The sequence below is a fragment of the Stegostoma tigrinum genome, chromosome 11 (genome assembly GCF_030684315.1).
Source record: "Stegostoma tigrinum isolate sSteTig4 chromosome 11, sSteTig4.hap1, whole genome shotgun sequence".
Taxonomy (NCBI): domain Eukaryota; kingdom Metazoa; phylum Chordata; class Chondrichthyes; order Orectolobiformes; family Stegostomatidae; genus Stegostoma; species Stegostoma tigrinum.
This window is the reverse complement of record NC_081364.1, coordinates 85,265,576-85,290,888: the sequence shown is the minus strand read 5'-3', so window position 1 is coordinate 85,290,888 and position 25,313 is coordinate 85,265,576. Positions and strand designations below refer to the sequence as shown.

The 25,313-nt window shown below is 47.9% G+C and overlaps 1 pseudogene; it reads right to left on the bottom strand.

Annotated features, from left to right (window-relative positions):
- Positions 1 to 645: 645 nt before the first annotated feature.
- LOC132210274 (U2 spliceosomal RNA) lies at positions 646 to 820 on the bottom strand (annotated as a pseudogene).
- Between the last annotated feature and the right edge of the window lie 24,493 nt (positions 821 to 25,313).

The window sequence follows — 25,313 nt, the reverse complement described above, 5'->3', positions numbered from 1 at the left end:
TGAATACTTCGATAGCTTCATTTTTTTTCTGAAATGCTATTTGTAGTGAGGTAGTGTTGGCAGGCTATTTTCTTTTACTTCTGATGCCATGTGTGGATTTTCAGGGATGGTGTTGGTGGGAAGATGCGGCATGTGCCAGGGATGAGGCACTAACATTCAGAGCAAGTGCTGAACATGCACAAAAGGAGAGATTAACAGGTACCTTGGAACAAGCATAGTTGGAGAAGGTTGGGTGAGAGTACTGAGAGAAAGCACTTTGGTGGCAGCACCAGGACACGTGTTTGATTCCAGCCGTGGGTGACTGACTGCCTGTGTGGAGTTTGCACATTCTCCCTGTGTCTGTGGGTTTCCTCAGAGTGCTCCCACAGTCCAAAGATGCGCAGGTTAGGTGGATTAGCCATGTTAAATTGCCTGTAATGTTTAGGGAGAGGTAGTTCAGGTGGGTTATAGATCGGGCTGGGATGCTCTGAGGTTTGGTGTGGACTTGTCGGGCTGAAGGGCTGTTATGGTTCCAGAGTGTTGAGCAGATGGTGGAGAATCTGAGATAACAGGCCAACTAGGACTGAAGGAACAGGAAGTCTGATGTCTCAGGCCGAGACACCCTTCTTCAAGTTTTGATCAGGCTGTTTTTTAAACTTGGTTTAATGAGACTGTACCGTTCCTGGAAACACTGCAATACCAGGATGATGCGTGGAGAGGATGGAGCAAGCCCCTGTTCCAATTCCTGCTCCAAAAATCAGTTTGACATAGGGTCCTTAAGTAAAGGACATGTCACATATTAAAGCTGATAAGAACAGATTTTTTTTATTTGAAAAAATATACTTCATTCATAAGATGTACAAAAAATAAAACACATTTATACACCTACCCAGTCATGCAAGCTGCTCCTGGTTACCCAGGGGGCTACGTACACCAACTAAAGGAAAAAAACAAAACAAAGCAAAAGCAAAACAAAAGAAAAAATACCCTGGCAGTCGTCTGCCGGCACAGTCCCCGTTGGCCCCCTGACCAGTTGGGGAAGGCGTAAGCTGGGCCCAGTTACCAGATAGGGCCCTTTTTTCTATTCTGGACGAGGGGTTTCATACGGTGGTCTTTCTCCACCGTGCCTTGGCGTTAGCTGCCCCAAGCTTTCATGTGTCCCTCAGCACGTAGTCCTGAGCCTTGGAGTGCGCCAGTCTGCAAAACGCGGTCGGGGTCAGTTCTTTCAGCTGGCAGACCGGCAAGTCGTGGGCAGACCAAAGAGCGTGTTTCACCGCATTGATGGTCCTCCAGGCGCAGTTGATGTTGGTCTCGGTGTGCGTCCCGGGAAACAGCCCGTAGAGCACGGAGTCCCATGTCACGGAGCTGCTCGGGATGAACCTCGACAAATACCACTGCATCCCCCTCCAGACCTCCTGCGCATAGGCACACTCCAGAAGGAGGTGATCCACAGTCTCGTTACCCCCCCCCCCCCGCACCGCCGCAGCTGCCTCGGACAGCGTGCGGTGGCGCAGAGATTCCGGGCATGCATAAAGGATCTCACTGGCAGAGCCTCTCTCTCTGCCAGCCAATCAATGTCCTTGTGCTTGTTTGAAAGTTCTGGCGATGAGGCATTCTGCCAAACGACTGTGGCAGTCTGCGGGGGGGAGCCACACGACGGGATCCACCCTCTCCTTTTCTCGAAGGGCCTCGAGGATACTACGTGCTGACCACTGCCTGACGGCCTTGTGGTCAAAGGTGTTTCCTTTCAAAAATTTCTCCACGAAGGACAGGTGGTACGGGACAGTCCAACTACTCGGAGCGTTCCGCAGCAATCAGGCCAGGCCCATCCTTCGCAATACCAGGGACAGGTAGAACCTCAGTAAGTAGGGACACTTGGTGTTTGCGTACTGAGGATCTACGCACAGCTTGATGCAGCTGCACACAAAGGTAGCCATCAGGGCGAGGCTGGCGTTCGGTACATCCTTTCCCCCATTTTCAAGGTCTTTGCACATGGTGTTCCTGTGGACCTGGTCCATCCTTGACCCCCACATGAAGTGGAAAATGGCCTGGGTGACCGCAGCGGCGCAGGTCTAGGGAATAGGCCAGGCCTGGGCCACATACAACAGTACCGAAAGCCCCTCGCACCTGACAACCAGGTTTTTACCTGCGATCGAGAGGGACCGGAATGTCCACCTGCCTAGCTTCTGCCTCAGTTTGGAGATACGCTCCTCCCAAGTCTTCGTGCACGCCCCAGCTCCACTGAACCAAACACCCAGCACCTTCAGGTAGTCTGTCCAGACGGTGAAGGGGATGAAGGAGCGGTCGTCCCAGTTCCCGAAGAACATGGCCTCGCTCTTACCCCTATTGACTTTGGCACCCGAGGCCAGTTCAAACTGGCTGCAGATGCCCAACAGCCGACTCACCGACCGACGATCAGTGCAGAAGATGGCGACATCGTCCATGTACAAGGAGGTCTTGACCTGAAGGCCTCCGCTGCCTGGGATAATCACGTCCTTCAGGCTCACGTCCTTCCTGATGGATGCAGCGAAGGGCTCCATCCAGCACACGTACTCAGCAGGAGAGAGCGGGCAGCCCTGCCTGACTCCAGATCTGACGGGAAGACTGTCCGATTCCCACCCGTTGATCGAGACTGTGCTAATGATGTTGGTGGAGAGCAGTCGGATCCAAATGCGGATGCCCTTTCCAAACCCCAATTTGGAGAGGATGTCCCTCATGTAAGCATGGGAGACCCTGTTGAAGGCCTTCTCCTGGTCCAGGCTGACGAGGCTGGTGTCCACCCGCCTGTCCTGTACGTAGGCGATCATATCCCTGATGAGCACGAGGCTCTCGGCGATCTTCCTGCCCGGCACAGCACAGGTTTGGTCAGGGTGAATCACCGACTCCAGGACAGACCTGACACGGTTGGCTATGACCTTGGCCAGGATTTTGTAGTCCACGTACAATAGTGAAATGGGACGCCATTTCTTAATTTCTTCCCTCTCACCCTTCCTCTTGTAAATGAGGGTGATGATGCCCTTCCTCATGGACTTGCACATTTCCTCTGCCCGAAGTGCACGATCGCACACCTCCAGCAGGTCCTGGCTGACCAGGTCCCACAGAGCGGAATACAGCTCGACCAGTCTTATTCCGTCGCTCTCGGGATTGTTATTCCTCTCAAAGGACTTGAGGGCTCTGGTCAGCTCGTCCAGGGATATCATCCGGTCCAGCCACTCCCTTGTGCCGTCGTCTAAGACCTCCGTGATAGATGACAGGAATGACTCGGAGGCTGTGCTGTCCGTGGGCTTCGTGTTGTACAGTCTGGTATAGAAGGATCTGCCGATCCTCAAAATGTCAGGCCAAGACGATGTCACCGAGCCGTCGTCCTCCTTCAGCCAGCTAAGCACAGAGCTCTCTTTGCGCACCTTCTGAAAGAAGAACCGCGAGCGTGTCTTGTCGTGCTCCACAGAGCGGACCCTGGACCAGAAGATTATCCTGGCGGCCTCCGCGACGAAGAGGGAGGCTTGCTGGCCCCTCACCTCACGGAGGTCCTCCGTGACATCGACCCCCATCGACTGCAGAAGGAGCAGGTTCTGCATCCTTCTCTGGAGTCGCGACAGCTTTCCCTGCCTCTCTCTCGCCTTCCGAACACCCTTGAGGACAAAGAACCCCTTGATGTTCTCCTTCACCATCTCCCACCAGTCGCCCAGAGACTCAAAGAGGGGTTTCACGGTTCTCCAGCCAGCATACTCCCTCTTGAGCTCCTCGACGTTCTCTGGGGTCAACAAAGTTGTGTTGAGCTTCCACGTCACCTTGCTGGCCTGCTGGTCGTCCTGTAAGTGACAGTTGGCCAGCAGGAGGCAGTGGTCAGAGAAGAATACCGGCTCGATGCTGGTGGACCTGACCGAGAACACCTGCGACACAAACAGGAAGTCTATCCTTGAGCTGACAGACCCGTCTGGCCGTGACCAGGCGTGTCTCCACTGCACTCCATCTGCAGGGATGCAGAAGACGTCGAGCAGCTTGGCGTCCTTCACCGTGACCATCAGGAATCTGGACGTGACACCCAGCTTACTCCCCCCACCTGCTGTCCCCAGGCCGGATCTTCCATCTGTATCGATGATGCAGTTGAAGTCTCCACCTAGGATGACCGGTGTGGACGTCGCCAGCAGAGGTGGAAGGCACTGCAGGACGGCCAACTGCTTACTCCGTACTGCTGGGGCATACATGTTGATCAGCCTCAGGGAATCGTTCCTGTAGGTGACATCAGCCACTAGGAGGCGCCCCCCACCACCTCCTGAACTTGAGAGATGGTGAAGTTGTGCCCCCGCAGCAGAATAGCCAGGCCCGAGGAGCGACAGTCGTTACCCCCCAACCAGATCGAAGGCCCACAGGTCCAGGCTCCCGACCATTTCCCGTACCTGCTGAGGTGCGGTATCCCACACTCCTGCTGAAACAGGAGGTCTGTCTTGACGGTGGTCAGGTAGGCCAACATGGATGCACATCTTGCTGTGGACTTGACCCTGTGCACATTAACACTCGCAACTCGTACCCCCATTGTGGGCAAGGACCACAGTACCCTCCCCGAGTCCAAGGTCCAGTCCCTCCATCTGTCCCTTCATGCCCATTACCCAGGCGAACTGCTGGATGCTCTCTGGGCTCAGGAAACCATCCGTGCTGCCTTCCGGGTCGCGTCCCACCGTCGGGGGTTCGGACGCAGGAGAGTCCGGCTCTGGGTCAGACTGGGGACACACTGTTCCCTGCTTCCCTTCTGATGGTTCCAGAGGGCCCTCCAGGGCCCCAGTGGCGCGTGGCTGGGTGTCGGAGGGAGCCTCAGGATGCCTCCCGTCCCCTGGAAGCCGGGTGCTGCTTTCCTTCTCCCTGGAAATCTTCACCTTCTGCTTTGGGCGGACCTCCTCTGAATCCCCCTCGTCAGAGGAGCTCTTATAGCACCCCTGTAGCTGCCTCTTCCCGCCTGATGGTTGCGGTGCTGGGGCCCGCCTTCCTCCTTGCCTTCCAGACTGTCGTCCACTACCATGAGTCACCTGTCGCCTCCTCCATCGACTCCGGGTTGTTGGCGGGGGGGTGCAGATCCTGCAGGGGCGCTTTGCTGGCCTCGGGTCCATCCTGCGGGGCTTGTCCCTCCTGCACGACCTGGCCCTCCTGCACACTAGGGGGTCCTTGCAGGGGCCTGGTGCCTTCCTCTCCTCCAGGGGGCTGGCCTGCATTGCCCCTGCCGGCGACCTGGGCGTAGGTGGTCCCCCGGCATGGGCATGCCCTGTAGAGGTGGCCCACTTCCCGACAAATGTTGCAGCTTTTTTTCTTTTGGGCAATCCTTTGCGAGGTGTCCCTCCTCCCTGCAGTTCCTGCAGATGGTGGCTTTGCAGTCGGCCGCCACGTGACCTGACCTACCACAGGCATGGCAGACTTTGGGTTGCCCTGCGTAGGTCAAGTAGCCCCTGCTCCCGCTGATTGTGAATCTGGAGGGTGGGTGTATGATGTTCCCATCCGCGTCCGTCCTCAGCGTCACCCTGACCTGTCTTTTCTGGTCCAGATCCCGAAGGGTCCATTATGTTGGGTAGGTCCCCTTCCACCTTCACGTACCTTCCAAGGAAGGTCAGGACATCAACTGCTGGCACATGCGGGTTGTCCATGTGTGCAGTCACCATACGGCTCCTCTGCACTGGCATCACGAACAGCGGGACGGCTGTCAGTACAGAGAGGAGGCCCTCACCACTTTTCTCCTTGAAAACCTCCAGGAAGCGCTCGCAAAGCTTGGCACTCCTGAATGTTACATCAAAGAATTCTCCCCCGGGGATATCCTGCAGGCAGTAAATGTCCGTGGCACAAAACCCACAACAGTCCAACAGGACCCTCTTCTCAAAGAAGGTCCGGTCCACAGGTGCACCTTCATCCACTTTCTCCACAGAAACTTCCACAGTGTTCTGGACCCCCTGACCGGGGACACGAGCCCTCGCCACAGCCATCGTTGCAGGTCAGCTGCTCCCGTCATTGCCTGCATCATTCTCTGTCATTGTCTGCATCAGCTGTCCTTACGGGCAGCTTCACCAATCCCAGCCGCTGTGCTCTTCCTTCTGCCCTGTAAATTTCTCATCATGCAAATCTCTCCTGAGGGCCACGAATGATTCTATTTCCAGTGCCCTCACAGGCAGTGCATGGCTGGCAGGAACCACTTGATGATGGTGGGTCTACTTCCCTCGATTAAATATGACTCTTCAGTACAAAAAAGACAAATCACCACCCCTTCCCTCCAAACCCATCCCACCCCATCTGTTTCTTTGGAATGTGTAACTGCCTGCAGTGTCAATGTGCCTGCAGTTGCTAAAAGGGTCTGATTTTGTGCTGTTCTATTCTGTGCACTAAACAAACTGAACTGTTTGCAAAGCAATAAATGCCTGCCTCTTCCCAAATCAAATCAAAGCAAATACTTGAAACAAATTCTAATTCTGATCAAGTTATATCCCTGTCAGGAAGTACTGGGTCACAATTATAAACAGAATTTCTTAGACTAATCCATCTGACCGAGAATATATGAACTCTGGTCCCCAAACCACTCCAACATGTGGAACATCACTCCTCTCCCTTCATGGAAATGAACAGCGTGATGGTGGATATTAAGTTCAGTACATTGAATAAGTCACAAATGGTTTGGCTTCGACTCCATACATTCCAATTACAATCTGCTAATTTAGAATTGCAAATTAAGATCCAAGAGCTGTAGAGATATAAAGGATGGAAACAGACTGATTGCTGCAACTTGTCTATTCGAACCAGATATCCTAAATTATTTTAGTCCCATTTCCCAGCATTTGTCCCGTATCCCTCAGTCCCCTTCCTATTCATTTACCAATCCTGGTGCCGTTTAAGAGCTGGGATTGTACCACCTCCTCCATACATGCAGCATTCTGTACATGTAAAACTGTCCCTCAGGTCCCTTTTAAATCTTTCGCCTCTCAACTTAAACCCATGCTGTCAGGTTTGGATTCCTTTCCCTGAGGGAAAGGTTTTGCCAATTCACCCTATCCAAGCCCCTCATGATTTTATAAACCTCTGTAAGGTCACACCTCAGCCTATGACGTTCCAGGGAATCAGCCCCAGTCTATTCAGCCTCCTCTCCCTGTAGCTCAAACCATTCATTCCAAGCACCATCCTTGTAAATCTTTTTTTTCTGAAACCTTTCAGTTTAACAACTTTCCTGTAACAGGGATATTATAACTGAGTGCAGTATTCTAAAAGTGGCAATGTTCTGTACATCTGCATCGTAACGTCCAAACTCCGCTACTCAACACAATAAAAGCAAGTATGCCAAATGCCTTCTTCGCCACCCTGTCTAACTGTGAGTCCACTTTCAACGAACAATGCATCTGCACCCCAATGTCTCTTTTTGGTGACACTCCACAAAGGCTGACCATTAACCTGTAAGTCCTGCCCTAGTTTGCCTTACCAAGTCGCATCACCTCACATTTATCTGAACACTGCCTGCCACTCATTGGCCCATTGGCCCATCTGATCAAGGTCCCGTTCTACTCTGAGATAACATTCCTCACTGTCCACAACAACATGAAATTTGGGGCCATCTGCAAACTTACTAACCATCCCTCCTGTGCTTCCATCTAAATCATTTATATAAAATTATGGACAAGCAGTGTCCCAGCACTGATTCTCGTGACACACCACAGGTCACAGGTCTCCAGTCCAATATATAACACTCTACCGTCACTCTGTGCCTCCTGCCTTCAAGCCAGTCTTGGATCCAAACCACTAGCTTCCACTGGATTCCATGTGATCTAACCAGCCTACCATGAGGAACTTTTTCAAACACCTTTCCGAAGTGCATCCAAACAATGTTTACCCTCTCTGCCTTCATCAATCTTCTTTGTCACCTCTGCAAAATACTCAAGTTAGTGGGATTTGATTTACATCACACCAACACCAGAGTCAGATGACTGGGAACAGCATATGAAGCAAAATGTGTACATGAGATAACAAAGTGTGGAGCTGGATGAACACAGCAGGCCAAACAGCCCACAGCCAGCAGCCCCAGAGGACACAGCCACGCTGAGCCCTGCCAAATTTTCACCATTCCCCAGACCTCCCACTGATGAGGTCAAACGGTTAGTCCCCAATAAGGGGCTCACCTTTGTCCCCATTCACCCACACATCCACGAAAGGCAGTCATGTTGGAACATCGAGCAGTTTTGTTTTTCTGCCACCTTTGCCTCTCCAGCTATCTTCTCCTCTATCCAAGATAATAAAGTGGGAAGCTGGATGAGCACCACAGGCCAAGCAGCATCTCAGGAGCACAAAAGCTGACGTTTCGGGCCTAGACCTTTCATCAGAGAGGGGGATGGGATGAGGGTTCTGGAATAAATAGGGAGAGAGGGGGAGGCGGACCAAAGATGGAGAGAAAAGAAGATAGGTGGAGAGGAGCGTATAGATGGGGAGGTAATGAGGGGATAGGTCAGTCCAGGGATGATGCACAGGTCAAGAAGGTGGGATGCAGTTAGTAGTTAGGAAATGGAGGTACGGCTTGGGGTTGGAGGAAGGGATGGGTGAGAGGAAGAACAGGTTAGGGAGGCAGAGACAGAGTGAGCTGGTTTTGGGATGCAGTGGATGGAGAGGAAGGGCTGGGCTGGTTGTGTGGTGCAGTGGGGGGAGGGGACGAACCGGGCTGGTTTTGGGATGTGGTGGGGGAAGGGGAGATTTTGAAGCTGGTGAAGCCCACATTGATACCATTGGGCTGCAGGGTTCCCAAGTGGAATATGAGTTGCTGTTCCTGCAACCTTCAGGTGGCATCATTGTGGCACTGCAGGAGGCCCATGGACATGTCATCTAAAGAATGGGAGGGGGAGTTGAAATGGCTCGTGACGGGGAGGTGCAGTTGTTTATTGCGAACCGAGCGGAGGTGTTCTGCAAAGCGGTCCCCAAGCCTCCGCTTGGTTTCCCCAATGTAGAGGAAGCCACACCGGCTACAATGGATACAGAATACCACATTGGCAGAGGTGCAGGTGAACCTCTGCTTAATATGGAAAGTCATCTTGGGGCCTGGGATAGGGGTGAGGGAGGAGGTGTGGGGGCAAGTGTAGCATTTCCTGTGGTTGCAGGAGAAGGTGCCGGGTGTGGTGGGGTTGGAGGGCAGTGTGGAGCGAGCAAGGGAGTCACGGAGAGAGTGGTCTCTCTGGAAAGCAGACAAGGGTGGGGATGGAAAAATGTCTTGGGTGGTGGGGTCGGATTGTAGATGGCGGAAGTGGCGGAGGAAGATGCGTTGTATCCGGAGGTTGGTGGGGTGGTGTGTCAGAACGAGGGGGATCCTCTTTGGGCGGTTCTGGTGGGGGGCGGGGTGTGAGGAATGTGTTGCGGGAAATGTGGGAGATGCGGTCAAGGGCGTTCTCGACCACTGTGGGGGGAAAGTTGCGGTTCTTGAAGAACTTGGACATCTGGGATGTGCGGGAGTGGAATGCCTCATCCTGGGAGCAGATACGGCGGAGGAGGAGGAATTGGGAATAGGGGATGGAGAACCCTCTATCCATCTCCCCTATCCATCTTTGATTCGCCTCTCCCTCTATCCCTATTTATGTCAGAACCCTCTCCACATCTCCCTTTTCTGATGAAGGGTCTCGGCCTGAAACATCAGCTTTTGTGCTCCTAAGATGCTGCTTGGCCTGCTGTGTTCATCCAGCTCCACACTTTGTTATCTCGGATTCTCCAGCATCTGCAGTTCCCATTATCTCTGATACAAAATGTGTACACTACTGGTTAAAAATACTGAAATAATTTCATTGTCTTCAACTTTAAAATCAAAGGCTGGAGTCTGCAGCTCAAAAGATATCAGAAGCACTGGGGTGAGGGGAAGCCCACAGTTCAGGAAATGCCCAGGAATCAGGGTGATGTCACTAGGCAATTGCCTGTGTGTGATAACATCACCCACTTGAACACAGAGCATTCGGGTCTGCACAAACAGGTGGTCTGCACGAAGGATGTGAGGGTGTGTGGAGTGATCAAAAGGATATTGATTAGAATGATTCAGGAACTGAGGGATATTAGTTGTAAGGTCAGGTTGGAGAAACTGAGGTTTTTCTGCACAAAGCGAACGAGACCGATGATCTTTGACAAAGATGTCAAGGTCTATAATACTCCTGAACATCCCAGATGTCTTCTTTTTTCAAAAACTGCAACTTCCCCTCATTTCCCGCAAGTCATCCCTCTCGCCCACTATTCACAATAATAACCAAAACAGGGTACCCCTCGTCCTCACGTACCACCCAACCATCCTCCAAATCCAACGCATCATCCTCCGCCATTTCCGCCATCTGCAATCCGACCCCACCACCAAAAACATTTTTCCGTTCCTACCCTTATCTGCTTTCCAGAAGGACCACGCTCTCCGTGACTCCCTTGTCTGCTCCACACTCCCCTCCAGCCCCACCAAACCCTGGCACTTTTCCCTGCAACCGAAGCAAGTGCCATACCTGCCCTATATCTCCCCCTTCGCCCCAATCCCTGGCCCGAGGAAGACTTTTCACATCAAACAGATGTTCATCTGCACATTTGTCAATGTTATATACTGTATCCGCTGTTCCCGTTGCGGCCTCCTCTACATCAGGGAAACCAAGCGGAAGCTTGGAGACCACTTTGCAGAACACCAATGCTCTGTTCGCAACAAACAACTACACCTCCCAGTCGCAAACCAATTTCCACCACCACCCGCAACTCCTCGGATGGCATGTACATCCTGGGCCTCCTGAATTGCCACAATGATGCCACCTGAAAGATGCAGGAACAGCATCTCATATTTCGCTTGGGAACTCTGCAGCCCAAGGGTGTATCAATGTGGATTCCACAAGCTTCAAAATCTCCCCTCCCTCACCCACATGCCAAAACCAACCCAGCCAGTCCCTACCTCCCTAACCATTTTTCCCATCTCAAGCCCCACCCCCATCCCCTATCCACTATCCTCACCCAACACCACCACCCCAACGACCTGTCCGTCCTCCCTGGACTGACCTATCTCCCCCTAACTCCACATCGACATTCACCTTCACTGGTTCTAACCCCAACTCTTTGACCTGCCTGTCTCCTCTCACCCTATCTTCTCCTTTATCCATCTTCGATCCGCCTCCCCATCTCCCTATTTATTTCAGAAGCCCCTTCCCCTCCCCCATTTCTGAAGAACGGTCCGAACCCGAAACATCAAACTTTCCTGTCCCCCTGATGCTGCTTGGCCTGCTGTGTTCATCCAGCTTCACACCGTGTTATCTCGGATGCTTGGAGACTGCTTTGTGGAGCACCTACACTTCCCCCTCACTGACCAACCCCCACCCCCTCTTCCCATCTAGACTCACCTCACCTCTACTAGCCTCATTCCTGCCTCCTCAACCTGTCTGTCTTCCCTCCCACTACCCGCCCCTCCCTCCTCACTGACCAACCCCCGTCAAATCTCCCTACCTACACTCACCTTTACTGGCTTTATCCCCAACTCCTTGACCTGTCCATCCTCTCTCCACCTATCTGCTCCACTGTCTACCTTCTATTACTGCCTCCCCCTCTCTCTATTTATTTCAGTGCTCTGTTCCCCTACTTTTTTACTGAAGAAGGGTCCAGACCTGAAACATCAGCTTTCCTGCTCCTTTGATGCTGCCTGGCCTGCTATGTTCATCCAGCTCCACACCTTGTTATCTCAGATTCTAGCACCGGCAGTTCCTGCTGCCCCCATCACCATTTATGATTGGCTCTAGCAGGATAGTTGGCCTGTTGATCTTGCAATCATTCCACCCTGTCTGTAATGCATTAGTTCTGCTGTTTGTAATGCAAGCAGTCAAATGCAGTATCTATAACAGTTGGCATCAGTTTTAGGTACACATGGTTCTGACTCCGGCACGTTTGCCTGCACTCGTCACTGAGCCATTGACCAGCTTCATGGGAATCATAGACTGAGGGGATATCCGGGACAAAGAGTCACAGATTCTGGTGGAATACAATTCTGCTTCTGCTGCTGCTGTGGTTTCCATCACCACATGGATGCCCAGTTTGGAGCTGCAATAAGTGCAACGTAATGTCCCCCAGTTCAGACCGAGTCCCCATCGCCCTTGTACGCAGTGACCGACTCTGTTTTCTGATGTGGCAACACTTCCATTTGAATATTCTTATTCTTCTGACGGTCTTTCTGTGCTGTCACGTCTCCAATTTGTTACATTCCTCAAAACACATTTAACATATTCATCTGAATCTTTTCCCTTCCACTGGGGGCACCTTCGGGTGGCACGGTGGCGTAGTGGTTAGCACTGCTGCTTCACAGTGCCCAGGATGTAGGTTCAATTCCAACGGTCTGTGAAGAGTTTGCATATTCTCCCCGTGTCTGTGTGGGTTTCCTCCAGGTGGTTGGCTTTGCACCCACAGTCTAAAGATGTGCGGGCTAGCTGAATTGGCCACGCTAAATTGTGCAGAGTGTTGAGGGATGTGTAGGTTAGGTTGGTAACAAGGGGATTGGTCTGGATGGGGTGCTCTGAGGGTCGGTGTGGACTTGTTAGGCTGGAGGACATGCTTCCACACTGTAGGAAGGTTTTTAAAGTGAATGTTTCTCTCCCTGACCATGACTAAGAGCTCTGCAGTGTCAGTGATGCCAGCGTTATGTCGTTTGGAACCAATGCATTTGTGCACCTTGCGGTGTCACTCACTTCTCGGTGTTTGGTGATCCGTGTTGGACAGGGCAGTTGAGCAACTTTGACACACTTTTTCAGAATTTATTCAAAAACACAAATTGCTGAAGAAACTCAGCAGGTCTGGCAGCATCCGCAGAGTGAAAGCAAAGTTAAGCTGTTGGACCCAGTGATGACTTTTCAAAGCTCCCAGTTTCTGCAGCAATTTTTCTTTCTTCAGATTTCCAGCATGCACGGTGCTTTGTTTTGTTGAAAATTCAGTCAGTGCCGATTCATTTCTGGAGAAACTCAGCAGGTCTAGGAGACAGAGAAACAGAGTTAAGGTTTCAAGTCTAGTGAGACCCTTGTTCAGAACTAGAAAGGATTGGAAAATGATCTTTTTAATACCTTGACAGAGGTAGAGGAGTGGTGACAGGAACCAGAGGGTGTGGGGACGCCGTATAAGATACAATGGGCTTTTAATTGTGGTGAAAGAGGAGCAGATGTACAGTGGGAATAAATAAAGGTGTGAATGGGGGAGATGGGTTCTCTCTATTGAGTGCAATGTTAACAAGACTCAAACAAGACAAAGTCACATCTTCTGCATCATATTGTGTTCAACATGTCTCCATTAATAACTCTGAATGTCATGTGCATATATAAGCAATCTTATCTATCTGCACACGCACTGATTAAACAGTGTATATAAAATCATTTCTCCTCCATTCCATTTCAAACTACCGTGTTTTGTTTACATTGTCACTCACCATTCCTTCAGCCAAATTTATTCTGTTTCTTTCTCTGTGTTTTATTTTATTCCGTCTATGAAGAAGAAATTGCCTACTGGGCGATATCACGTTAATCCTGCCCAGTCTGCACAGCCACTGTCCCCTCTCCATTTCTGTTTCTGAATCACTCACATAAATATGTCTCTGACCCTTTAATCCCAATAAGCAAAGCAATTGGAAATGTAATGCTTGCTTTTGGGCGAAAGCCAAAAAATCGGTAAAAGAAAAGCTGTATAAACTGCAAAAAAAGTTGTTTGTAACTTTAGAAGCAAATTATTGAAAGTGTTGTGTTAAAGATAAAATGATGCCCTATTAGGGCAATGAGAGGAAAGTTCAGCGAAATCCACATTTCCTGTCTTTCTCTAGGCAGTTGTGGCCAGAGACAGGGTTTAGATTGGCAGGTGTTGTGGTGGAGGAGACATCAGTGCAGTAACAACCTCTCGATTGGCTCTCAGGAACGCGGTTACATGTGATATCGCATGTGGATGACACGGCAGAATCATTGAGCCTGTGCAGAGAAAGCATCACCTTTCTCCTCTAACTCTATCATTGTGAGAGTAATTGGAGATGGGCACTAAGACCAATAGCAGGCGATGTCAGCATCCCACACAGAACAGGTATTGTTGTTACATTAAAAGTGTCAGAGTGAAAGGGGTTAACTGGAGCTGTTTGTTCCGTGACTGGAATTAATGTCAGTCTCCATGGATACTAACTGTGTCACTGGAGGGTTTCACTCTGCTATTAATAAGGGGTTTCTTCCAATGCGCTATCCCGTAGTATCCGTGGCTGTGTCATCCTCAACACGATTGGGATCAGCAGCTCCAGGGAGAGGGAGAGATCAGAATCTGTGACCAGCAGATTGGGATGTTCCAATAATGGTTCAGAATCTCAGAACCACACACCGGAATGTTACAACAATGTACCAGAATCTGGGAGGAATATATTGGAATGTTCCAGCAATGGACAGGAGTTTATCCGATAGCCTTTACTGGCTTTCGATCGATTGGTTCCCGTTAACATGGCGAATAGAAGCTGTACTGATGGTTATTCAGGCTGGTTACTATCCCATCCTCGCTATTGTTGGTGTTCCTGGTAAGTCTCTCTATCTCTGTCCATTCATTTATTCTGTAAAACTTTGTGAACAGCATCTCAATTTCTATGATCTATATCTGGAAAAGATGTAAACTACTGTATTCACTTTCAATTACAAACTCTATTCTTATTCCATGGCTTTTTTCACCTTCACTTACAAACACCCGCGGAGCAACAAAAGTGTTCATAACCAGCATTGGCCCATTTTGTCCTGATCTGATTTATATCACAATATTCCCTTCATCACCAATAATATTCCCACTTTTCACTTCTTATTCAATGCTCTTTCTGAATAAACTGAAATCTGCTCCTTTCCAGTTGCAGTTCTCTTCTGGCCACACTTGCAGTGACTAATATTTTAATTGTGTACTTATTCTTATCTCTCCCTGGTCCTATGTCAGTTGCAAAGTGTGAGGGCAGTTTGATTCTAAAATGAGGTGGTTACAGCTTTGTATCACTGGTTTCAGCATAACCCGTCAATAGCCATGAGTGGGGACCATGTCCATCATCTCCTCAGTGCAGTGCTCCAATGTATTCATTTGGTGACAGAGGACATCTCTCTTCACCTCACCCCCACTGACCCGCTGCTGAGTGGGAGACATTACTCTGTCTCCACAGAAGAAGACACAGAAAATCTTCCAGAAATTCCACAGGGCAGAGTGACTGTGAAAATGAGAAACTGTGGAAGATTAGAATTAATAAAGAGGAATTACACAAAACTAATTGAACTGAAGTTTGCTACTTTGCTCTGGTGCGTCCCAGAGTATACATGGAGGTGGCAATAGAGCTAGTGAAAGAGTTACAGGGCTATACAGCTCTTCAGTCTGACCAGTCCATGTCAAACATAATCCCAAACTATCCGAGTCCCACCTGCCTGGGCTTGGTCCATACCTCTCCAATTGCTTCCTGTTCATGCAATTATCCAAATGTCATTTAAAACGTAACTGCAAGAAAGAATTATTTGCTACCATACAGAAGTCTTAAGATTGTGGAATTTCATGTTCCTGCAGATTGGAAAATAACTGTTGTAATCCAGATAAAATCCGGAGTGGGAGGGGAAAAAATGAAAATTTGGACAACTTGTTGCCATTTATGAGGAAATATTGGAATCTTTTATGAGGACTGTGAAAACTTGTCACTTGGGGAATCATATTATGACTTGGCAAAGTCAACTTAGGTTAGGAAAGGGAAATCATCTTTGATAAACCTGTGGAGTTTGTGTTAATTAAAGCATCCACAAATTTTGGACCTGCGTCCAAATTATCCCCAGAAACATCTTCCATTGCTGCTTCACAGTCTTCCCTGCTAAGATTGTATTCCTCTAATTTTGACCTGTTCGCCCGTCATGTCTTTGCAGTTTCATTCCTCAATTATAATCAAGTCACATCCAAATGTGAGCAATACATTTAAACTGAAAAAGGGAGGCTTGAGAGATAAGACATGGAGAAAGATTGGAGTATTTATTAACTCAGTATATGTCATGTATGTATGAGAGAGAGAGAAAGTGAGAGAGAATATGGATGATGAGATGTAAAAATAGAGAAAACGAGAATATCGTCAGAAGTAGATGTACTTTCCTATTTGTTTTGGCAATTCCTGTGTGTTGTGGTCCTTTATCCAGTGCATGTCCGGCTGAGTAATATGTATATATTGGTTGAAGCATCCACACATGAGAACCAGTGGGAGCGGTGTATTTGAATTAACAGAATACTTTTGATACGGTTGCACACAGGTGAATGAATAAAGCTGGAGTCCAGGGGTAAGGGGGGTCTACTACATGGATTGAGAATTGTTTAGTCGAGACCATACAGAGAGTTAATCCCTTTTCCAGACTGAACACTGTTACGTGTTTGTACCACAGTAATTTGAAAGGCATGCAGACAATTTGGATGTGACCAGCAAGAGTATACATCTCATTTTGTGTTGATTAAATGGTGGGAGGTTGGAAAGTGTTGTTGTCCAAAACGACCTGCCTGTCTGTGATCGCAGGTTGCCAAATATAGTACACACAGGGGTATCAGTAATGAGGGAAGTAAATGGTATGTTGTCCTACATTGTAAATGATTCAAGTACAAAAATAAAGCCATCTTTCTGCACTTGTAGAGCCTTGATCAGAGAGTATTTAGGGTCACTGTGTACAATATGGTCTCTTTTGTAAGGAAAGCTCACCTTCCCACAGGCACGGTGCAGACGAGTATCACCAGTCTCATCCCTGAGATGATGGCACCATGAGGAAACTGGCTGTTTAATCTGTAGAGCTGTGAAAGAATAATAGATAATTCCATTAAAACTTAGGGTTGGCGGTGAACAATTATGTCCAAACAACACATTGATACGGTGAGAAATTCCATACTTTAGCGATGTAAATACATCTTGGTTTTACATGTAAAATTACACAGAGCTCCATGTCGATTGAGATAGTAATGCTGGCTCTGAATGAACTCTTTCCACATTGATGTGTGACCCGACACTGAATGTCATGTTGTTCACAATCCCGACATTTTCCAGAATACCTTACTTTTGAAACAGAAAGCCATCCGAACCAGATTCTGACGTCCACAGAGAACACAAGTCTGTCTTCTCGGAGGATGCGAGCTTGAGATTTTGCACAAAACATTAGGCTTCCCACCTCACTTCTGGAAAACTGCATTAAAGTACCACATGTGTACCACGAGCAATGGACACATGAGGAACAGCGTGAAGCAGTCTATCTGTGCAGCCCCTGCCCCATTTGCTTGTCGTGTTGGAGCATCAGTTACCTCACTCTGCTTCCATGTAAGTGACTGGAGGGGCTGAATGGCCTCCTCCTGTTCATATGTCAGTGACTCAAGGGGCTGTACAGCAGGGCCAAGTGCCTCATTGGGCTTCCCCGGGTACCTGTGTAACAGCTCAATGTGCGAACTAGTGTGACAATGCTGTAACTGTATGAGGTTATTTTGTTTTGGTTTCTTTTAAGAGAGGGATTGAGCAAGAGGCACAAAGCTGCCTAGTTAATAATACTTGAGGAAGCAGCTTGAGAGGCTTTGGCTTTTTTCCCAACATCTGTTAACTATTTCACGACTGTATCTCTGAATAAATGTAAACAGAAAGGCACCACAGACTTCTGGGGAAGAGAACTCCCATTCAAAATGGCCTTTTAGAATTTCTTCTCATGCATCTTATAGAATAAGAAACTCATGTAATGTAGCAATGCAATCTGATCTATTCCCATTTTCCAGTATTTGGCCGATATCCATCTAAACCCTTCCTATGCATTTACCAATCCAGGTTCCCTTTAACTGTGTAAATGCACCCGTCCCCATCACTTCTGGCTGCACTTTCTGTACACACGCCACTCTCTGCATGAAAATGTTGTCCCACATTCCCTTCTATATCTTTCCCCTCTCACCTTCAACATAGGCACTTTACTTTTTGACTCCTGGGAAACAGATCTTGGTTTTTCAGACTATTCATGCTCCTCATGGTTGAATAAACCTCTGCAATATCTACCCTCAATCTCCAACATTCCAGGGGAAAAAGCTTCAAACTATTCAGCGTCTCCCTCTCGCTCAAACCCTCAAATCCAGGAGCATGCTTGTCAATCTTTTCTGCTGCTCTCAAGGTTAACAACGTCCTTCCTTCAGCAGAGCCAACCGAAATGTACACAGTATTCTTAAAGTGGCCTCATCAACGTCCTGTACAGGAGCAACATGCCATCCCAGCCCCTATACCCAATGCTCTGACTGATTAGGGCGAGCGTGTCAAACATGTTCTTCAGCATCCTGTCTACCTGCTACTCCACTGACAAGGAACTAAGTGTCTGCACCCAAGGTCTCTTTATCTGGCAACGGTCCCCTGGGCCCCAGCATTAACTGTATAAGTCCTGCCCTGCTTCACCTTACCAAATGCAAAACCTCTTATTTACCTAAATTAAACTCCATCAGCCACACCTTGGCCCATTGGCCCATCTGATCAATGTCCCTTTGCACTCTGAGATAATCTTCACCACTGCCTACTGCACCACTTTTTAATGTTATCTGGAAACTGACTAGTCATGTCTCTGATATTCACATCCACATCCTTGATATTAATGATAGAAAGGAGTGAACTCAGCACTGATACTTGCGGTACACCACTGGTCACTGATCTCCAGTCTGTAAAACAATCCTCTGCCTTCAAGCCAGTTTTGAATTCAATTGGCTATCTCCCCCAGATCCCATGTGCCCTCCCATTCATAAACTGTCTACCGTTCGGAACCTTACCAAACACCATCCTAAAGCACATATAGACAACACTGCCTTCATCAACCTTCTTTATCACCTCTTCCAAATAATCAAGTTGTTGAGACATGTTTTACACCGCACAAAGCCGTGTTGCCTATCTCTAATCAATGCTTGCCTTTCCAATTGCATGTAAATCCTATCCCTCAGAATCCCCTCCAACAACTTACCCAGCTCTCATGTCAGCCTCACTGGTCTATGGTTCCCTGGCTTGGCGGGTCACTGTTTCCTTTTCCAGTCCCACTCCTCCACTGGTCACAGCAAATTTTAAACGCAACCAGGTTGGTGCAGGCTGGGTCAGGGTCGATGTTAGGAACAAGACAGGCAGTTTTCTTTAATCTGCTAAAAAGCACTTTTATGACCAACATAAAGTTACTCAAGCTATGCTGGAAAGAAGAATGTAAAACAGTTTGCGTCTGCAAATATGTACATTGATATTTTTCCTTTCTAAAAATAATGACACACACACACACACACACACACACACACACACACACACACACACACACAAACACACACACACACACACACACAGACACACACACGCACACACACAGACACACACACACACACACACACGCACACACACACACACACACACAGACACACACACACACATATGGATGTTTGAAGACAAACTGAAATGTTAATTTGAAATAACTTTGTCCACATAAGAGATGAACTGATGATTAAAGGAAAAATATGAGACTTCCCCAAATGTTATTCTGCTTCCAAATATGTTCTGTTCGCACAAGTTGTTGGCAATGAGATTCCTTCCTGGAACAGTTAGATTTGGCTGAATTCCCTTTGCTCCAGGCAGCGGGAGATTCCAGTGAATCGTTGTCATGAATCCTCCACGAGCGGTAAAGGTGACTGACCGGTGTTTAGCTCTCATACATTGCTGAGATGAGGAAGAAGGAATGAGAGAGGGAGCAATAGGCCATTGCTCAACAGGGAGGTTGCATTATTTTTCCCTTTCTGAGTTGAGTCACACAATAATGTTATTCGACCCCCAAACTGGAACATGTTCTGTTTGTCCGAACTATATGTTTCCACCACATTCCTGCTCCATGTCGGTGAATCATTACTGCTGTCGGACACAGAGCCATTTCCTTTGCAACAAGTGGGCCTACTTGATTTAAAGATATGTTATATGTGCCTGCGTAATTTAAAAGTAAAATGTTTAATGTCTTCACAATATCTTTGTTGAAATGAGTGTGTCTTATTCCTGAATAAACACAAAAATTACTAGAAAAGCTCAGCAGGCAGGGAGCATTGATGAAGACAAATCAGAGTTAATGTTTCAGGTCCAGTGAACCTTCCTCAGAACCTGTTTTATTTTTTTAAATTAGTTCCTCAGTTTTATTCTCCCATACACGAGGAAATATCCATCAGGTATTCACCAGGTGCGCCATCTTGAAAATCTTGCATAATCAAAAAGAACATTTCTCGTTCTCAGGCCTGAGCTGTTAATCCTCCAGAACATAATGCCTTCATCCCAGGGCAGTGTATTGAGAAGCATCTTTGAAAATTTTCAAACATTGTCATGTTTGCACTGCACAGATGCAGGGAAACATGCCTAAGATCATACCCGGCACACTTTGCAAGAAACAACATCATTCAATTCACTTTCCAAGTCACTTGCAACTTCTACAGAGCAATATTATATGATTTATGTACCAGGTCACACAAATCCCTCAGTGGCACGAACCTCTGGGTTCCTTCTCCAGTCATATAATTTACTGCTGTTTTATCCTTTCTCCGAAATACAAACTTCCCGTAACACACACTGTGCTGTTTTAATTGCAATGCCGAAAGTTTGCTCATTCTCATCCCCTGCCTACAGCCCGTTGTAGATGCTCTGCCTCCACTTGACATCTTATTGGACGACACTGCTGGTGTACTAGCAAATTGAGCTCCAATCCTCTCAGCCCTTGATCCAAAGCGGTAATCTAGTTTGTAAGCTGTTGATGACCTCACACTGATCCCTGAGGAATTCCAGTAGTTGCAGCTTCCCAAACTGAAAATAAATAATTATCTCTACTCTGCATTTCCTGTTAGCTAACCAGGGCTCGCTGTGTAGCAGCGGGGAAAGGTTGCAGGGCCTCTCCTGTATGATAAAATGTGAGGCTGGATGAACACAGCAGGCCAAGCAGCATCTCAGGAGCACAAAAGCTGACGTTTCGGGCCTAGACCCTTCATCAGAGAGGGGGATGGGGGGAGGGAACTGGAATAAATAGGGAGAGAGGGGGAGGCGGACCGAAGATGGAGAGTAAAGAAGATAGGTGGAGAGAGTGTAGGTGGGGAGGTAGGGAGGGGATAGGTCGGTCCAGGGAAGATGGAAAGTCCGTCTTCCCTGGACCGACCTATCCCCTCCCTACCTCCCCACCTACACTCTCTCCACCTATCTTCTTTACTCTCCATCTTCGGTCCGCCTCCCCCTCTCTCCCTATTTATTCCAGTTCCCTCTCCCCATCCCCCTCTCTGATGAAGGGTCTAGGCCCGAAACGTCAGCTTTTGTGCTCCTGAGATGCTGCTTGGCCTGCTGTGTTCATCCAGCCTCACATTTTATTATCTTGGAATTCTCCAGCATCTGCAGTTCCCATTATCTCTAGGGCCTCTCCTGTGGTGTGCAGCTGGTTGTTGAGGTGTTTCTGAGCTCAGCAACACACCATTTGGGCTATTTGTTGTCAGATCATCAGGTAGGCGTTGTACTGTCTATGATTCTTATCCTTGAGTGTTTAAAAAACAAGCACAGAATATAGACTGACATGTGGGTAGAATGCTGCACGGTCAAAAATGCTGCCTTTCAGATGCAGCAATAAATCTAGTCTGCCCTCTCAATCAGGTGCCCAATTTTCCCTGGAAATGTATTGAGGAGGAGGGGAGTTTCCTATCAGTCTGGTTAACATTTGTCCCTTTAACAACACCATGAACACAGATAATCTTAATGATTAATTTCATTTTTGGCTGTGGGTGCTGTGTGGAAAAATGCCACAATTGGTACACAATAAAGTTTTAAAATATGTCTTTGACGAATGACCTTCCAGACGTTTGCAAAGCCATAAGGGGCAGAGAGGTGGAAAGAATCAAGGTCTTTTCCCTGGGGTGGGAGAGTCCAAAACGAGGGGGCACAGCTTTCAGGAGAGGGGGGGAAGGTTTAAAAGAGACTTAAGGGACAACATTTCCATGCAGAGGGTGGTGTGTTTATGGGATGAGCTGCGAGAGGAAGTGGTGCAGGCTGGTACAATTACAACATTTAAATGGCTTCATGATGAGTATACGTTTGGGAAAGGTTGGGAGAGGTATGGACCAAATGCTGGCAAATGGGCCTAGATTTATTTAGGATATTTGGGCAGTGAGGACGAGTTGGATCGAAGGGTCTGTTTGTATACTGTATGTCTTTATGTCTCTCTGACTCGATGTCTGAATACATCATTTTAATCCTGTGTAACTCCTGAGAGAGGAAAAATGATCTCCGATCTCATTGCCAGAACCATCTCATTGTTTGAATGGGGACTTCCTTTCCCTCTGTAACAGCCTTGAGGGTTGGAGTGAGAGAGCAACACGCAGGATACGAGCTGCAGTTGGCAAATTGGACCCTGAAGCCTGCTGCTTAATTTAGAAAGATCATGGCTGTTCAGTTTGTGGCTGAACACACTTTTCCTGTTTATTCCCAATAATGGACTCTCTTGTCCATTCAAGGTCAGTTGAGCTCTGCCTTGAATATCTTCACTAACCCAATCTTCACTGTGCCCTGGGGATGAGAACACCACAGACAGCACAATATTAAAGAGAAAGATATATTCTTATCTCAATGTTAATTAGGAGACTCCTTAAAGTGTGTTAACCTCACAGCAAGTTACCTCCTCTTTAAAGAGCACAACAAATAGGAGCAGATGTCGGCCATTCATCCCCTCAAACCTATCCATATTCCAATTGACTCTGTTCTGTAAAGTATTTACCAATCTGAACCATCACTGCTCTCTTAGGAAAATATTCCTGATACCTTCTGACCAGACAATATAAGAAATTGGAGCAGAATTAGCCATTTGGCCCATCGAATCTGCTCTGCTATTTGATTATGCTTGACATGTTTGTGTTCTCACCGTAACCCTCGATCTGCTTATTGATCAAAACGTATCTATCTCTGTCTTAGAGACATGGCTCTCTCTCTGTGTGTGTGTGTGTGTGTGTGTGTGTGTGTGTGTGTGTGTGTGTGTGTGTGTGTGTGTGTATATACACTGAGATTATTTGCATGTACAGTGGGAAGGGTGTCTTAGATTACAAAGAGATCTTGAACAATTGGATGATTGAACCTCAAGATGTAGCAAATCCTCTGGTTCAACATGTCCATGCTGACCAGATATCCGAATTAATGTCTTCCCATTTGCCAGCATTTGGCCAATATTCCTCTGGACCCTTCCAATTCATATACCCATCCAGATACCTTTAAAATGTTGTTTTCACAAGCCTCCAGCAATTCGTCTGGCAGTTCATTCCTTTTTTTTTATCTTTGCCCTCTAACTTTTGACTCCCCATGCTCTGGGAAAAAGACGTTGACAATTCACTCTCTCCATACCCTTCATGATTTTATACACACATGCAAAGTGCAAGTTTTACTTGAGTCAACACGATTGGCTGTGCTTTCTGTTATCCCAGGCCTGAATTCTGAAATTCAAAACTGATACCGCTTGCTTATCGATTAAGTCCCCATAGTGCAGCACAGTGGCTCAGTGGTTAGCACTGCAGCCTCACAACGCCAGGAACCCAGGTTCGACTCCAGCCTCGGGTAACTGTCTGTGCGGAGTGTGCACATTCTCCCCGGGTCTGCGTGGATTTCCTCCGGATGCTCCTGTTTCCTCCCACAGTCCAAAGATGTGCAGGCTAGTTGGATTGGCCATGCTAAATTGCCCATAGTGTTCAGGGGTGTGTGGCTTATAGGGGGATGGGCCTGGGTGGGATCCTCCAGGGTCAGTGTGGACTTGTTGGGCCGAAGGGACTGTTTCCACACTGTAGGGAATCTAATCTAATTCTAGAAAAAAAATTTCAGTCAACTTGTTCAAACATACTATGAGTCAGCTCCGTGGGATTTGAATCTAGACCTTTATGCCCACAGGTAGGGATATTACCACCACACTGCAATTGTCCCTGATCCCGCAACATTATTCTTCTGTTACCCTGGGGCTAAATTCTGAAATTCAACACTGATGTGGCTTCTTTCTCAATCAAGTCACAATTTTAGAAAAAAATTAACCAACTTGTTCAGAAGTATTATGAAACATATCTGGGGAATTTGAATCTAGACCTTGGGGCCCAAAGGTGGAGACACTAGCACCACGCTGCGATGGCCCCTGATTCTGCGACATTACTCTCCTGTATATTTGCTCATCAGCCTGTTCTAACAGGCTGAGACACAGCTCTGCGACTGGCAGGACTTGAATCCAGAACTTTTGATCCAGAGCTAGTGACATTACCACAGGTTCAGGGATGGGAATCAAATCAGAGCACAGGCACAGAGGCATTGGTGCTACCCATTACAGAAGACCAAAGTCATGCCCAGGTTTTGGGTCACATTTTGCGTGCCAGGTTTCAGCTGAGTTTGGATTTATCAAATTCTGGTTGACTTTACAGATTTATAAGGGAAGACTTTTCCGTGTTGAACAAATGCAAGGCACTTGCCTCAACTACAGGACATTGGATGCCTTCAAGGCAGAAATCGACAAATTCACAAGGAATCAAGGGCTCAGACCATGCTCGGTGTGGCTTCCTCTGTAAAAAGAATGCTCCTCCTTTGTACCAGGCCATCCATCAGGACCTCTGTGTCCCTTTCAACAAATCTTGCTGCAATTGCCCCTTATCTGCCAGGCTCGGCGTAAACTGTTCAGGGTGGCTCCAAACTGAGAAAGTTCAAATGTGTGCCGATTGGCTTTTTAAAGTTGGCACCTGTGCCAAGGGTCATGGGATACCCGGGCCATCCAGGCGATGGGAACTATTACCAGCCATGATGGTTGGGAGAATCAGACTGGCATTGAATGAGAGGAATGGCATGTACTGGGGTAGGTAGATAATGAGGGGAGTTTGATAAGATAGCATCAGAAAACTAGCTCAGCCTCCTGCAGACTATCCCTCTGTCACACTCAATTAAAATGTCACTGAGACAAATTACTGTTAGTTTCAGCCCAATGAGTCAAAGACTGTGCTCACCACACTCTCAGTCACAAATGCAGAACAAATGCTCATTCAAAACTCTCCATCATCTGAACTCACAGCAATATCCTATTCACGCATCATTCCTGAAAAACTGACTCATGTTGCAAGATTCTATCAAAATGTCCACATGTCAGCATTCTAAAACTTGTGAACACATCCTTCCATGGTACTGTCTCTCAAACTCCCCCTCTCTGTCTATATATCCAACCCATCCCATTTGTTCGTATCTAAACTGATTCCCCACCATCTCTCTCTGGCAGTGATTCTCACACACATGGCACCCCTTGTCATGGAACATTGGAGATATGGAGCTGTAAATGGATGGGAGCCGCACACCCTGTCACTTC